Source organism: Typopeltis vanoorti, chromosome 8 (genome assembly GCF_054136105.1).
Source record: "Typopeltis vanoorti isolate ZY-2024b chromosome 8, IOZ_Tvanoo_1.0, whole genome shotgun sequence".
Classification (NCBI taxonomy): domain Eukaryota; kingdom Metazoa; phylum Arthropoda; class Arachnida; order Uropygi; family Thelyphonidae; genus Typopeltis; species Typopeltis vanoorti.
The window spans coordinates 67136264-67153470 of record NC_143556.1 but is presented as its reverse complement, the minus strand read 5'-3'; the positions used below and the strand labels follow the sequence as shown (position 1 = coordinate 67153470).

The window sequence follows — 17207 nt, the reverse complement described above, 5'->3', positions numbered from 1 at the left end:
TTTTACCTTCGTTAAATTTGTGTCTGCCCGTATCGCGCAGGTAGTTATAAGTAGCGAATTTACATTAGGGCAAACACCCTTTAGCACGCATGTGCGTCAATTGTATACCGTATAAAGTGTTTATTGTTGAAAATTGTCTTCGTCTTCTGCCAGGAAAGCGCATTAAAAATCATAAGTGCGTTATATCAAGCGGAGCACTTTATTTTCTGGTGAGTTACATACATAATTAATATGTAATGCTTTTTTATGTAAAAAAAATATTTTTATAGTAATGGCCACAAATTGCATTGAAAAGGAAAAAAAATTAATATTTAAAAGAAAATTCATCTCGAAAAAAATTTCTCTCGAAGAAAAAAATTAAAATCGTGGATCGGTTGAAAAATGTAGAAAAACCAGGAGTCATTGCAAGGACTTTGAATTTAAACGAATCAACAATTCAAACAATCAAACACAATGAACATAAAATCCGAGAAAGTGTTTATTGCTGGGTCAACGGCAAGTGCAAAGCTCGTTGCTAGTGTACGTAATTTTCTAAGAGAAAAATGAAGAAATCTCTAATTAACTGGAAAGAAGATGCACTCAAAAGAAAATTCCTTTGGATGGAAATCTTATTGAACAAAAAACTCTCAAAGTTTATAAACATTGCAGATCAGGTGTTCAATGCTGATGAATCCAGGTTATATTGGAAAAAAAATGCCAAAACGCACCTATATTTCGAAAAATGAAAGATCAGCTCCTAGATTCAAAGTTTCCAAAGACAGAATTACTCTACTGTTTTGTAGTAATGCATCAGGTGATTACATGACAAAACTAGTGTTTATTAACCAATCCTAAAATCCTCGTGCTATGAAAGATTAAAATATGCCCTTATTTTTATTTTGCCTAAAACATTTATGCATTACGTGCAATGAAGCTTAATTACAATTTGTAATTTTTATAATTTTATACTATGCGTTTGTGTCATAGTTTATATGTTTTCATAACTTACATGAATTACCTGAATTAAATTAAAATATTTTTTGTTGGATATGTCATTGTTGTTTATATATATATATTAAAAAAAAACGATTTTGGAACATAACCCTACTTTTTGTATGTGATCTGAGTCTCGCATAACGCGATTTATATAAAGCGACATTTCTATGGAACCTAACATCCGCGTTATACGAGGGTTATCTGTAATTCATTATTCCGATAATCAGATTTCAATCACACCTCTCACTCCCTGAATGATAACAAGAGAGCAAGTGAATTTCAAGACCAGCATTCGCCCCTGAAAATAATTTAGACACAAACATATATAGCAATATATAGTAATTACAAAAAAGAAAATAACAATAATGATAAAAGGAATAAGAAGAGCCACTGTAAAAATATAATCTCTTATCGACATGTAAATGCATTTGATTACTATTCAGTTATTAGCAGAATTAAAACAGCATTAAAATATTTCCGATAAGGTAAAGAAATCAAAAGATTGCTGCAAGGTCGAAGAAAAGTTTTCGACCAATTTTTTTATTTTTATTTTATTTCTTTATTTATTTTGCATTTTTTAATGCATTTCATCTTATGGAAGTCTTTTTATTTATTTAGCTTGATAGGAAATGTTCTGCTAGGTTAATTTCTGCTAATAACTGAAATATTTTCTTGACATTAGCTCAAATATGTAATAAATCTTGAGGTATAGATGCAAAACTATGCCTAATAAAGTTTATGCAACAATGCATTAGATAAATAACCAGACAAATTAAGAAACTAAATATATATCGAATATTAATATGCATAAAGTTAATATGCTTTAACATATGCATATGTTAAAGAAGATTCTTCAATCTAAATGTGTAGATTTTTTTTATCACTACTGTACATACGTTTTTCATTGATAAGTTTTTCAATCATAACATGAAAGATTTAAAAAGTGTTTGTAATTTGATAATAATGAATAAATAGACAAACCGAATATTCTTTTTGATAAGACTCATAAATAGTACTCTAATTCCGAAAAATAAATGTACTTATTTTATAATCGTATGGGTTTAAATTCGGAAGAAGGCTAGTTCAGAAGCCTTAAGGTAGCAGCCCTACTATTGAACTATTCCATCGTCAGGCTAGTCCCCTGACATGGAGAACATAATTCTACTTGTAAGCTGACAGAAAAAGATAATCGGATTGAATCTATGGGAAACGACCCTGGAATGGAAAAGATAAAACAAAAATGGAAACGACAAAATATAATACACATAGCAAACTGGAATGTAAGAGGAATAGCATATAAAGAAATAGAACTAGACCAATTATTAAATGAAAGAAATTTTAAAATAGCAGTAATCACTGAAACAAAAAAGAAATTAAAAGGAACTATGAGAACAGAAAATTTTAATGTGATATACAGTGGAGTCCACAGAGACCAAAAAAGCACAAGCAGGAGTCATGATTTGGATTCATAACTCCCTTTAAAAACAGTTAAAACATTATAAATTATGGAATGAAAGAATAATAGAAGCTAGAATAAAAATATATAGAGGCTTTTTAACAATAATTGGTTTATATGCCCCGGAAGAAGGAAGAGAACAGGATAATATTGATTTTTATAATCAGCTACAAAACACATATAACAAAATAAATAAAAATGATTACGTAATTTTAGCAGGAGAAGACTTAAATACAAGAATTGGAAACACGAAAATTAATAATAATATAGGAATACATGGAGAACATACTCTAAACAGGAATGGTAAAAAAATTGATTGACTTTGTAGTTTATAATAACCTAAAAATAATGAATTCCTTCTATAAATATAAAAACATACATAAATATACTTGGGCAGCAAGAAGATGGAAATCAATGTTAGATTACTTTATATTAAATGAAAAGACATCAAAATTTTCACTGGATGTGAACTCTAACTAGAGTTCACAGAGGATATGAAATAAGCTGTGACCACTTCCTTGTTAAAATAAAATTAAGATTACCACCAAAATGGCTACAAGAAACAAGAACAGAAAGAAAAATTGAAACATTTGTTTATAAAACTAGACTATTGAATGTACAATGGCCATATGAACAAAGAATTAACCAATATCTAGATAAAATAAAACAAAATGAAGAAATAGAAACAGAATGGCTTAATATAAAAACGATACTAAATGCATTGAAATGAAAGCTTAGGAAAGACCAACAAATTCAATAAAAGGGAAAAACTGAAGATCTAGAATGATATAATCAAAGAAATAATCAAAAAGAAAGAAGAAGCCTATCACAAATGGTTAAGCAGTAAAAGATTAGAAGAAATAGAATATAAAAGAATAAGAGCCATAGCTAAAAGAGAAGTCAGAAAAAGACAACGAGAATCATGGAACAAATTTGTTTCTAATTTAGAACATGATTTATAGAAAATAAGACCCAATGTATATAAGATTTTGAAACACTTAAATGCAGATACCAAAGAAAACATAAAATTAAACACCGAATTAAAATGAGAAGAATTTCTAAATTACTACACAAGATTGTGGACAGACAAATATTTTTAAAAAAGACAACTGGCAAACAATTAACGAAAATAAAAAGGAAATAACTAAAGAAGAATTAGAAATCAGCATGAAAGAAACAAGAAATGGAAAATCACCTGGAGAAGATAAGCTAGGTTCAGAACTATATAAATATGCAGGAACAAGATTCAAAGAAAGACTCTTATTATTTTTAAATAAAATTTATTAAACTGGTATCCCCCAATAGAATGGAAAAAAGCAATTTTGATTCCTATCTTTAAAAAGGGTAATAGAGAACACCCTGAAAAACTATAGAGGTATCAGTATACTAAATTCCTGTTACAGAATATATAGCAGAATCTTAAATAGCAAACTAATTAAATATTCCGAAAACTTTATTTTAGAAGTACAGAATGGATTTAGAAAAAGACGATCATGTATAGACCCGGCCTTTTGCCTAAAATTAATAATAGGGAAAAGAAGGCAATACAATTTAGAAACACATATTGCATTTATTGACTTTGAAAAAGCATTTGATAAAGTTAAAAGAAACATATTATTTAACATATTAAAAGAAAGACAAATACCAAATAATATCCTAAAAGCTATCACAAGTATATATGAAAATAATCAAATACAAATAAGATTAAATCACGAGCTATCATATACGAGAGAGATAAACCAAAGGGTCCGACAGGGATGTCCCCTCTCAGCAACTCTTTTTAATATCTACTTAAATGAAATAATAATAAAATGGAATAAAAATTTACATCAAGGAATTAAACTTTCTCCTACAGTGAACCTTAAACACTCTCCTTTTTGCCGACAATCAAATAATAATTACAAATTCTGAAGATAACTTACAGAAAGCTATTTTAGATCTGAATAAGATAGCCAAAGATTATGGTATGATAATATCAACAGAAAAATCAAAAACTATGGCCTTTAAAGGACAAGATCCAGCAAGAACTAAAATAGTAATAGATAACAAGATCTTAGAACAAGTGAATTTATTTAACTACCTAGGATGCATGATCACATATGAAAATGAAAAGGATATAAACTTAAAAATTGCAAAATATTTAAAAATAACAGGTGTAATTAACTCGCTATATTTAAACCAAACCTAGTTCAAAAACAAACCAGACTAAAAGTATACAATACATTAGCCCTACCAGTCTTAATGTATGGAAGCGAAATCTGGACAATAAAACAAAAAGACAAAGATTAACAACGGCAGAAATGAAGTTTATGACTGCAAAAGTATACCCTATTTGATCACAAAAGAAACGAAGAAATTATGAAAGAATTTAACCAAGAACCAGTAATAGAAAAAAATTAAAAAATATAAACATAAATGGATGGAACACGTTCAAAGAATGAAAACAGAAAGATTACCAAAACAAGCCTTAAAGTACAAGCCATTAGGAAAAAGAAAACCAGGACGTCGTCTTAAACGATTCAACGATGACTTCTAAGGCCGGAACAGGCCATGCTAGGCCTAAATCCTTGATACGCATGATGATGATTTTATAATCGTAATTGCAATATTGATTTTGTTACCGTGATTCCTATTAACAAAGCGCCTCCATAGCTTAATAAGCACTACATGCATCTCTGGTTGTAAATACTCCTGCTCTAAGTTTATCTGGAATGCTAAAAGAATATTGAATTTTCACCTGAAAATGAATTAGCTTGAAGGGAAATCGCTTCGAGAAAACGAATCTTTTCCCCTCCTAAAACAGACAAACCGGCAAGAGAATGCAGTAATGGAACACCATTATACATGTTCCTGTGGCCTTAGTTGCCTTGAGGAATATTGAACATTCCGTAACTAATCGCCTTCTGGCACCGTTAGTTATTCATCATTAATGAGAATGTCGCAAGAAAACGAGATTCAGTAACAAGCTCAGAATAACCTAAACTATTTAAAAAAATAATAATAATAATAAATAAAATAAATAATATATAAAAGTCAAATAAGTACTCAGTAATAATCAATATATTGATAAAACATAAAATAAATTATTTTGTTCAGTTTTTCAGCTGCACGACAAATAAAGGTGGGCTGGTGTAATTTTGCGGAACGAAATGATCACGCAAGTGACTTCTTAAACATCAATATAATCATGACAGATAAATGCTGGACTTTACTTATTTCGCGTGTTTCTTGGACCCTCTAAAACCTAGGATATCGTGCACTTATGTATAACATAAAAATTAAAATTTAAGAACTTTTTTTATTAACAAATAACAAACACAATATGTTATTGTGTATAAACATATTTTTAAGAAATTAATGAGAAGCATGGACTTCTGTTGTAAGAGACATGATTTCGCTTAACTGGGATTCAAAGTTCTAGTTCCTTCTCTGTCACAGAATCGATTGTAAATGCTCATCAGATAAGACAGATCTGCAACAAGATGACACACATTTCATCTTTGAAAATGTCTTTTCCGTACTACCAAATATGAATATTAACAAATATGTAGCAATATTTACTGACGAGAAATTCGTGGTACTCAGAACACTGTAAGTTAGTAACACTGTGTGTGTGTGTGTGTGTGTGTGTGTGTGTGTGTGTGTGTGTGTGTGTGTGTGTGTGTGTGTGTGTGTGTGTGTGTGTGTGTGCGAGCGAGCAGCGTCACTGGCACCGCGCGGTGACGGGACTGCAACACATAGTCACTGCCTTAACTATACTTGTGGCACGAAAGCGGCTACATAATAAACAAATAAATGGTCATGGCTGTGTTCACATTAACAATATTCACTAATAATATTGTTAATGTTAACGCAGCCTTGTGGATATTGAGCGACAGTTTTATTTCTGTGACGAAATATGTTTGAAAACAATCCTTAACTCGCGGGCCTTAACAATAATAATAATTAGCGGCACACTTGGATCAGTCCCGCGGGCTGTAGTTTACGGACCTATAGTTCAAAACGTTCTTTCCATAACTGCCATTTTTTAGGTGCGTAAGCAAACCAATTAGATTCATTTTATACGTTTCGAAAGTTATTCAGGGAGGCTGAATGAATAATGAATTTCATTGCAATTTGAAATCCTTACGAAAAAAAAAAAAAAAACTAGGAGACCAAATCTGCTCGCAGTAGTTGATGAGGACGTATCAAAGCCTTGTAGGGGCAAAATGACTTTCTTATTCTTTCATATCAGTGTTTCAGCATTGCAGTTAACATCAGCTGTATTCGCAGTTTTTGCTATATAGCCCCACCCCCGAACTTCAACTTTCTATCTACTAAAACTCCAAGATGCCTTGGTCAGTTTCTTCTAGCATAATCCCACCAATAAAATACGCAATTATCGCATTACACCAAAGTACATAATTTATGTTTACTAACATTGAACTGGTAGCCATTTTCACATGCTCACAATTCTAACCTATTCAAATCTGCAAGTATTGCATGGAATTTGCATTCCTGATTACTCTTCCTATCTTTGAAAAATCAACAAATAGCTGTGTATGTCACCATTATATCATTTTCAATGTCATTAATGTAAAGACTGAATAACGATGGACCAAAGACTGATTCCTGAGCTACACCAGTCGTCACCTCAAATATTGCACTCGCGTCTCCTATAACCAGTTTTTGATATTTGTCATTCAGCCATCCTGTTATTCAAACTAGTAATTTATAATCTAATTCCAAATTCTCAAACTTATGCAACCGCCTTCCATGCTGAATCTTGTCAAAAGTTTTAGCAAAGTCCAAAATTATCACAGTGTGTCCATTCCCCTTATTTAACTCGACCCTTGACCACATTATAAAATGGGAGCAAGTTGCTCAAGCATGACCTTCCCTTAGTAAATCTATACCGTTCATTTCAAATTATGAATTCTGTGTCAATCCAGTTCTGTATGCGATCTCTTTTTATTACCTTTTGCAACTTCACCACCACTGCAGAGATACCAGTTGCATCAGTATTTGCGCCACCCTTCTGCAATAACACACACGCACACACACCGAAGAGCCAAAACATTATGACAGGACTTAAGCGAATTTGACAAAGCTCAAATTGTGATGACCAGACGACTTGGTCAGAGCATTTTAAAGATGGCAAGACTTGTGGGATGCTCATGGTCAGCGTGGTGAGCACCTCCAAAAAGTGGTCAGAGGAGGGAAAAACCACGAACCGCGGCAAGGTTCATCGATGCTCGAGGTGAGCGAAGACTATCCCGGATGATACGAGCCTATAGAAGGGTAACTGTGGCGCAACTCGCCAGTAATTTGAATACTGGTGATGGATGTAATATGTCACAATATGCAGTACATCGAGCCCTGCTGCAAATCGGACTGCGTAGCCGCAGGCCGCTCCGAGTACCCATGCTAACCTCGATTCACCTTCGGAAGGTACCTTAAATGGGCACGCTGGCAGCAAAACTGGACTTTGCTTTAGTGGAAGAAGGTCATCTGGTTCGATGAATCTCGTTTCCTGTTGCGCCATGTGGACGGTCGGATACGTGTGCGTCGTTTAGTGAGGAAGTGCTGGCACCAGGATGCACTGTGTGTGTGTGGGGGGGACAAGCCAATGGAGAGTGGAGACAGTGTAAATCTTTACGCAATGTTCTGCTAAGAAGTGCAGGAAACTATGGCGTCTACCACCTACCTAAACATCATTTCAGACTAGGCACATCCGTTCATGGCAACGCAATCAGGCACAACTCCTCTGGTTGTGCTTTCTTTCAGCAGGATAATATGCCATGCCACACTACCCGGATTGTGCGAAAATAATTCGCGGAACACGAAGAATACTCCCAGGTATTTCCCTGACCTTCAAATTCCCCACACATCAATCCAATCAAGCATATGGAGTTTGGAACAACACATCCGCTCTACGGCGGTTCAACCATATACTCGTAATTTACAAGAGTTAAAAGATTTGCTTGTTACGTGTTGGTACCAGATGCCACAATAAACTTATATATATATATATATATATATATATATATATATATATATATATATATATATATATATATATATATATACGAACAACTTTATCCTAATTATGGTTACAGAACCAAGAATGCTTAGGTCGTGGGCTTACCCAAGCCTTCTTGGTTTTGTAATATATGTAATATATAATGCACTGTATATAGAGAGTGTGTGAGGGATCTGAACTATTTATATTGGGCGTTGGAGTTCATTCAAGGATTGTAGCTTTGCAATATCATTACTACAGTAAAGTACAAAATTGCCTGTGTACATCACTCGTATCATACGTACATTATCTGGTTATGAATTTTCCAATGTACAAAAGCTAATGGATAATTTAGAACAAGTGCAGCACACATTCAATGAGAGTATGGTATTTGGTAATTTTATAAATTCAATAAACGAACTAGAGGTCATCCCTCTCTACAAGAAACTCTATCATTTCAGTATGCAGGCAGTATCTATTCCTCCTCTCTAGCGCTGATGATAAATCATGCAGAGGTTTTCTTCATTTTCCCCCCTTATGCCTTTAAGTACGGTGGCAAAACAGTTGCAGAATTTTTCAAATGTGTGATAATGGTATGATACCTCCGTCTTAAAATGAAAATGTGCGATAATGAATGATATTTCCGTCATGAAATGAAATCTCTGATCTCTAAGGAAAATTACAAATAACCTGCAACGTTTAGTATCAATACGATAATATACATGTTGAACTGGAAAAATTTTCTCTGCTTAGAAAAATTCTCAAAACCTTCATCCGTTAGTTCAAGCTCGAGAAATAGTAACCTCATCATGTGTGTCAGCTGCATGTGTCGAAGTAACTGACAAGTAATTTTGTTGGCGGTACCCCCCCCCTCCCTCCGGCTACTTCAGTTTAAGATTGGTTAATTAACTTCAGTTGCATGTCCCATTTCTCACGTTAAATTAGTAAAATTTAACAGCCTTGGTTGCAAAGTAGAAATACTGTCTATTTGGCTATCCAGATGGTAAAACCCATTGCTGACCAATGTCAGATGGTCAGAAACATTGGCTTGTGCAATCTGGTGATTGTACAAGCCAATGGAGTATGGTAACGTAACTCTCATTTTGAGCATCATTCCATGTTGTCATTTCTCACGAAGTCTGCGCGGTTAGCCTAGTGGCTTTGCGCTTCCCAACCATATACCTCGGGAAAGAGTGTCCTAGGTTCGATTCCCGTAAAAGACGTGAGGAGCTTAAGGATCTGCCATAGCCAAGTTAACCGGTCTTGGGCGTGGACAGCATGGTTTTTTTCCTCCAGCTTATATAGTATTTTTCATCCCGTAAGCAGGCAAACCGGTCTGAGGACACACGGATTACAGTCAGGAATACTGACCCAGCCATAGGTCTGATTCGTCAGCCTATGCCGGTTCCGGAGCCCGGATAAAATTTGGGGGACTAGATGGTACCGTAAAAAGGGGGAACGCGGTATCATCACACGAAATTTATTTTATTTATTTCTCATGAATCTTGCGGACAAGCTGCTCAGACAAATATTCATCACTGTAGTATAATTCACCTGTGGAATACGATCGAGTTTGCAGGGGCCATTACATCATCCCTGTGGAATGTTTCGATGGCTTGTGGAGTCCATATCTCAACAAATTAATTTTTTTTTCTTAGGTATAAAGAAATTACACCCATCTAATATGATCCTCATTCTTGTTAGGTAAATATAGCTTATAAACTGACCACTCATTGTATAAGTTACACCTATGTAACATTATTCTCATTCCTGTTAAGTAGGTAGGTATAGTATATAAACTGACCACTAACTGTATATAAATATAGATATTTATAAGTATGAATTCAGATTTTTGGGAGAAAGGAAAATTGAACTGGTCACCTGCATCCTTGAAGGCAGCGATTAAAAGTAATAATAACGAATAAGCATTCATGTCTTATTCGTTATTATCTAAATTTGCATAATACTGCTATTATTAACGAATAGAATACATGAATACCCAAATGTTATGTTACCATAACAACATTGTATTCAGAATAGAAGCATATTAATAGACTATATAATAGGCCTCTGAAGTAGACTGTTGTTATTATTGTCCGATTGTTCGATCGATCTAGTGCCACTCAGTGTTTAGTTTCGGTCCGAAGATCACTTATTTTATATACCGCTTTTCATTCTATCTAATTCAGGCTTCTGGTGAAATTGCTCATGAAATGAGTAATAAAATGCTTCATCTTCATATTAGAAAAGAAAAAAAAATAATTACAGGAAATTATTCGGCATATTCGATTACCGAAATAATGAGGAAAAGACGATTAATCATTAACTGCGCAGTGAAAGGTTAATGCTAAAAAAATAAAATGGTCGGAAAATTCTTATCTTTGTATGTATGCAAGAGATTTCTTGAATTCAAATGATAGCACAACAATTATGTGTTTTATTTTTCGTAATAAGCTGAGATGCCCAATTTATGCATCTGTTAGCCTAGTAAAAAAAAAGAAAAAAAAAGAAAGAAAAAGAAAAAAAAAAGAAAAGAGCTCGCTTGGTAAATCTAGATAGGCAGATTCCTGTTAAGTCCATTTACGCAACATTTCGCATACTTCATTGTTATTATTAAAATTAATCATTATATAAGTGAAATTAATCGTTAGACCGCTAGGATTACAGTTGCAGCCTACTGTGAGTGGCTGCAACTGCAATCCTAGCGGCATTTATTGTAAATAGCATTGTGGCAGGAAATTAGGGTTGCGCCAAGCAGTGATATTTCATAAGGATTCATCCATAAATTACGTAATACAATGTTTCAGTTCATTCTCTCTCTCTCTCCCTTCTTTCCTTTTGAATCGCATAAAATTCTCATATGTAACAAAGAGAAAAGAGTGAGCTAAATACTGAGGAAATATTTGCGGTGTTAATGTGCTGCTACATAGTATTGCTCGAATTTCAGAGGTCAGCAATTAAAAACAGTCATTTTTTTTTTTTGTCAATTTAATTTTTCCAAAGGGACCTTTACATCCATAAGTTTGGGAAGCACTGGTCTAAGGAATAAATGCATGAGGTTGTTAATCAGCTGATTAACAACCTCTACATTACGACCGACCTTCTAGTACTTGGCTCACATATGAGGTGGTTTGTATGAGATCACTTTCTGTGGGTGCGTGCTTGTGTTTAGTAGTAGTAGTAAAAATAAGCGAGAAATTAATAGTCTAAGGCAGTGCTTCCCAAACTGTGGCCATCGTTCGGGCCGTTAGTTTTGTTGAGGGGGGGAGGGTGAAATAATGAAACAAATTTAAAATGTATTAAGACTAAGTAGATATTTTTTATCTTAAAATAAACTTGTTTAATTTTTATTATTTCTTTTTTGTTATATTTAATGAAAAATTAACACATTGGTGGGGGTTCACAAATTATGCTCCCTGCATATTTCGGCGCTTAATGAATATTAGTAAATATATGCTTATTGATATAAGTTTCATTTCAAAGATATTGATAAGAAGCACAAAAAAGCTTACAAATGCAAAATCTTGTGCTCATTTAACACGGCCAAGTTTTTCGCGCTTTAAATTAATGTTTCATTGCTAGTGTTATAATAAATATTATAACAATATATGTCTGTATTACGATTTTTTTTTTCGATGGGGCCATGAAATATTTTAATTTTTCCAAAGGGGCCTTTACATCCATAAGTTTGGGAAGCACTGGTCTAAGGAATAAATGAGTGAAGTATTTTACTTTTTTTATTCTTTCTTTGCAACTCTCTCTTCCATTTTGGTCCACATGTGCAGAAATTATCATGAGACCTTAGAAACAACTATATTCCAGCTTTGGACGAAACCGATAAAACATTGAGAGCCGTAAATGTTCCTGTGGTCTAGCCAACTTAGGTCAGACAAACCGAAGTCTGGTCTCTCTAATCATATGTCCACGACAAATCACACTATTGATTGGGAAGCAGTCACCATGCCGTTTTTAGAATAAAACTTTTTTTTTTTTTTTGGTTGACAGAGTAAGGTAACTACTGCCATCATTCATTCATTCATGTGGCCATCTTAACAGAAACCAAGGCCTCATCTTGAATAACATCTGGAAATCGCTAATTAGATCTTTGACAGATCAGAATCTAACTTCTCCAACAATCACCCGAAGAGACTGCAGGCGCGTGCTACGCATTAATGCGTTCTTATTTCATTGGGTTGATTGTTTCTGTTCTAATGATTTGTTTGTGTTTTAACATCAGTTACTTTCATCATTTCTCCTATTATAGCCTCGAAGAAGCCACCAGAATATAAGGGTGCGAAATAGTTGATATATATTTTAGTAGTGTAACATTTAACGACTATTAAATGTTAATTAATTAATTAATGAAATCACTTTTATCATAAAGTTTGGTAGAAGAATTTTTCGGCTTCATCAAGTATATATATATATATAAATTATTTTACCTTGGGTATAATAAATGTTAAAGATGCCAAGCTATTTTAATCTTGGTTTTACTCCATTTCCCAAGTAAGCAAACAGAAAAATAAGTCAAGTTTGCGCCTGCACCTATTGCAAGTCTAGCTGATCCTCAAAGTAGTGCAAGTCAAGGCAACTCATGGTAAAAGTAGAATAAGCTCTGATCACTATTCTTAATATTTACCCTTAATATATATATATGTTAGGGTTACCAAGTAATTTTATAAGCTTGGTTATTTTACTCCTAATCCGAAGTAAGCAAACAGTTAAGTTTGCGCCTGAACGTAGTCGAAGTCTAAAGGTGGTGCAACACCAGGGCAACTCATTGTAAAGGTGGGTAAAGCTCTGATCACTATTCTTAGTATTTTCCATAATGTAAAGCACATCTCACTAAGAGATGTATACTGTTATACATTATGAGTGTGGGGGGTCACTACCCAGACCGGTTTCAACCTTTTTTGAGGTCTCCTTGTAGTAACTTGTATAGGTAAAGTTGATAAGGCTCTGTATTACTAAAACCTTGGTATTTAGGGTATAGCTACTCACTGAGGAGACTTCAAAAAAGGTTGAAACCGGTCTGGGTAGTGACCCCCCACACTCATAATGTATAACAGTATACATCTCCTAGTGAGATGTGCTTTACATTATGGAAAATACAAAGAATACTGATCAGAGCTTTACCCACCTTTACAATGCGTTGCCCGGTGTTGCACCACCTTTAGACTTGAACTACGTTCAGGCGCAAACTTAACTGTTTTACTTACTTGGAATTAGGAGTAAAATATCCACGTTTATAAAATTACTTGGTAACCCTAATATACATTACCCAAGGTAAAAAAACTTATTTACACATATATATTTACACACACACACACACACACACACACACACGCTCGCATATATATATATATATATATATATATATATATATATATATATATATATATATATATATATATATATATATATATATATTATATATATATATATACGGGAATAAAAAGGCGTTAGCTGATTTTTTTTTTTTTTATATATATATATATATATATTATATATATATATATATATATATATATATATATATATATATATATATATATATATATATATATATATATATATATATATATATATATATAATTATAGTTATATATATAATATAATTATATATATATAACAAAGATCTCTATTTAAGTTTTGTCGATTTGGAAAAGGCATATGACAAGGTGCCAAGAGAGAAGCTATTCAATACGCTGCAGTTATATGGTGTCAATCGGGCATTATATCAAGCAATACTTAGTCTTTATTTGAGTTGTGAGTCAGCAGTTAGAATTGAAGGAAGTACAGGAAGATGGTTTAATGTTAAATCTGGTGTGAGACAAGGATGTACATTATCCCCTCTGTTATTCATTATCTATATGGATCACATTATGAAGGAATGTGGTATTAAACCTGATATCAAAATTGGAGATGTTAATGTCAGCTCTTTGCTTTATGCGGATGATGTTATACTTCTAAATAAATCCGCTACAAGTCTGCAAGATTCTCTGACTAAATTGAATAGCTGTTGTAATAGATATAGTATGAAGGTCAGCAATAAAAAGACAAAGACAATGAAAATAGGCAGAATCATTGAAAATGTCAACTGTGTTGTGAATGGAGAACCTGTGGAACAAGTAAAACATTTCAGCTACTTAGGCACAATTTTTACTGAAGATGGTAAATTAAATATAGAAATAGACAACAGAATCAGCAAAGCTGGTATCGTGGGAAGTCAATTGAATAAATTCATATGGAATAAGAAAGAAATTAGTCGGAACACTAAATTAGCTGTATACAAGACTGTGTTCAAACCAGTTTTAACTTATGGATCTGAGAGCTGGGTCAGAAGTAAAACACTTGACCAAAGACTAGAGACCGCAGATATGAGAGTCCTGAGAAAGATTAGAGGCGTGAACAGATGGCATCAATGGCAATATCATATTAAAAATGAGGATATTAGGAAAGAACTTGACATTGTCAGCATCCAGGAATGCGTTAGCAGAGCTAATCTCAGATGGTATGGTCACTTAAATAGAATGGGAGAGGAAAGATTAGCAAAACAAGTGTTCTCTGCCAGGTTGGCAGGAAAACGACCCAGAGGAAGACCAAGATATAGGTGGATTGATACGGTACAAAGTGCCTTAGACGATAGAAATATAAGATCTGATAATGTTGGAGTCTTGACAAGTAACAGACTGATTTGGAGGAAAATTGTAGATAGGAAGTTAGTAATGATGTAATTTTTTCATGTAGTACTGTCATATCCTGTATACCCCTTGAGGGTACATGGCAGGAAGATGATGATGATGATGATGATATATATAATTATTATTGCATTTTTATCGACGTATGAAAGTTTTAAGAGTGCATAATGCATTAGGTTCATCTTAATTGGTCAAGTGCAATTAATTGTAGGATAACTTTGAATACTTTAATTTATCCATTAATATAATTTTAAATATGGAAAGCAAAAAGGTCAAATGAACAATAGCTTATGCTTCTCGCGCGCCATTTATGTGAGATGCACAAAGAATTTGCGCTTCGTGGTGAGATTAGATTACCATTGGCAAATACTAGAATGAGAACAAGAATAATTTGAATTTTGATACGATTTTTAAATATACAGTCATATAATACGTACAGAAATCAGAAAAATTAATCACTTGGGAAATTATTATTTTTCCGGATTGAACCAAAGAAAGGCTGAAATAACTTCTTTTTCTTATTTATTACACACAAGTCCAACCTCATTCGACTGTAATCATACAATCCGCGAAAGCTCTGACAGAAAACGGGACATTCAGTAGATCATCAACCAACACTGTTACCCATTGTAAATATAGGCAAAAGAGTTATAAATTATTTATAGAAAATTATATATTACAAACTTGTCTATATCGGTGTCCTAAATACGTCGGTTAGCACTTCACGTACACAAAACAGATGAAACTCAGAAAAGAAAAAAAGAAACTCATGACAAATGATAACGTTCAATTGGATTGCTTCACACAACAACCAATAACCGCCACTAACGATTTCTAGGTGCTGTTGTCTGAGCGCACACCCTACCTCGCCTTCTGGGCCGTTTAGAACCACTAGCACGATAAGAATTTGACAAGCTGCGCCATCTGCACGTCGGTTCAAACGGCTCAAAGGTGAACGTATTTGTGACCGCACACTCGGACTGTTAACGCGAATGTGATGCAATGTTTACACGTCGAAAAGTGTCTTCTTCATTAAGCATTAGTATATTGTGTTTAATTTTAGAAATCGCACGAAGCCAGGAAACAATTAGGAGAGTCTTTAACCAGAATAAATTCAAACATATGATATCGGTGATATTGCTATTCCGTGGGTGTCCACCGCACACCTTGCACACCCGGAATATTCGCCTCTGATATATTTTGTACGAATTTCAGAGTAATACCTCTGAAATTCGTACAAAATCACGTGTGACAGCGGGAAACAATACGATGGCCAAACTGAAAAATCCATCCTCCTACGTCTGGAAGAACACACCAGAGAGACATTGCATATAAAAGCACTAGAGCAAGTGCCCTGTCAAGCCATGTACTGTTTTCAGTAAACACAAATGATGAAGGCCGTCAACATGAGATAAACTGGACAACGACTTCAAAACCTTCATATATGCCGTGACGAGGTGGAGCGCCGCATAATCGAGTCTAAGGAAATTGTTATGGACCCTCATCACATAAATAATAATAACCTTAGTTATAATCTCCCGGACTCTTTCAGTTCTGCTATCCGATATTGGCACACTCGTGAAGTCAGACGCACGCAAATGCCCAACAATAGAACTTCAACACGGACTGTAGCTACAGTTCAAAGCTAACTGAATTTTATAATAGTCGTTTTTATAGTGATACAATGTTTCTTATAGTGTTTTTTATTTGTTTCTATGTTCCCACGCCTGAAGAAGTCGGACAATCCGATGAAACATGTTACGTTTTGAATAAATTTAATTGTTTTCTTCCAGTTCTCGGATCTAAGTCAGTATATATAAATATGTACATATCCCAATTTCGAGTTAATCTTACAGATCGTTATATATATATGTGTGTGTGTGTGTGTGTGTGTGTGTGTGTGTGTGTGTGTGTGTGTGTGTGTGTGTGTGTGTGTGTGTGTGTGTGTGTGTGTGTGTGTGTGTGTGTGTGTGTGTGTGTGTGTGTGTGTGTGTGTGTGTGTGTGTGTGTGTGTGTGTGTGTGTGTGTGTGTGTGTGTGTGTGTGTGTGTGTGTGTGTGTGTGTGTGTGTGTAT

General features: G+C 34.0%; 1 protein-coding gene across 10 annotated transcripts in view; it reads left to right on the top strand.

The window, feature by feature from the left end:
- LOC150104068 (USP6 N-terminal-like protein) overlaps nucleotides 1-17207 on the top strand; it is a 615889-nt gene that overhangs the window by 166579 nt on the left and 432103 nt on the right. Inside the window, exon 1 of one of the 10 annotated variants that reach the window (XM_090397264.1) lies at nucleotides 12941-13029. The exons of the other annotated variants lie outside the window; for them this stretch is intronic. The gene's annotated coding sequence lies outside the window, so the exon portion shown is untranslated. Of the gene's footprint in view, nucleotides 1-12940; nucleotides 13030-17207 lie in introns of those variants that run through there. 10 annotated transcript variants of the gene reach the window in all.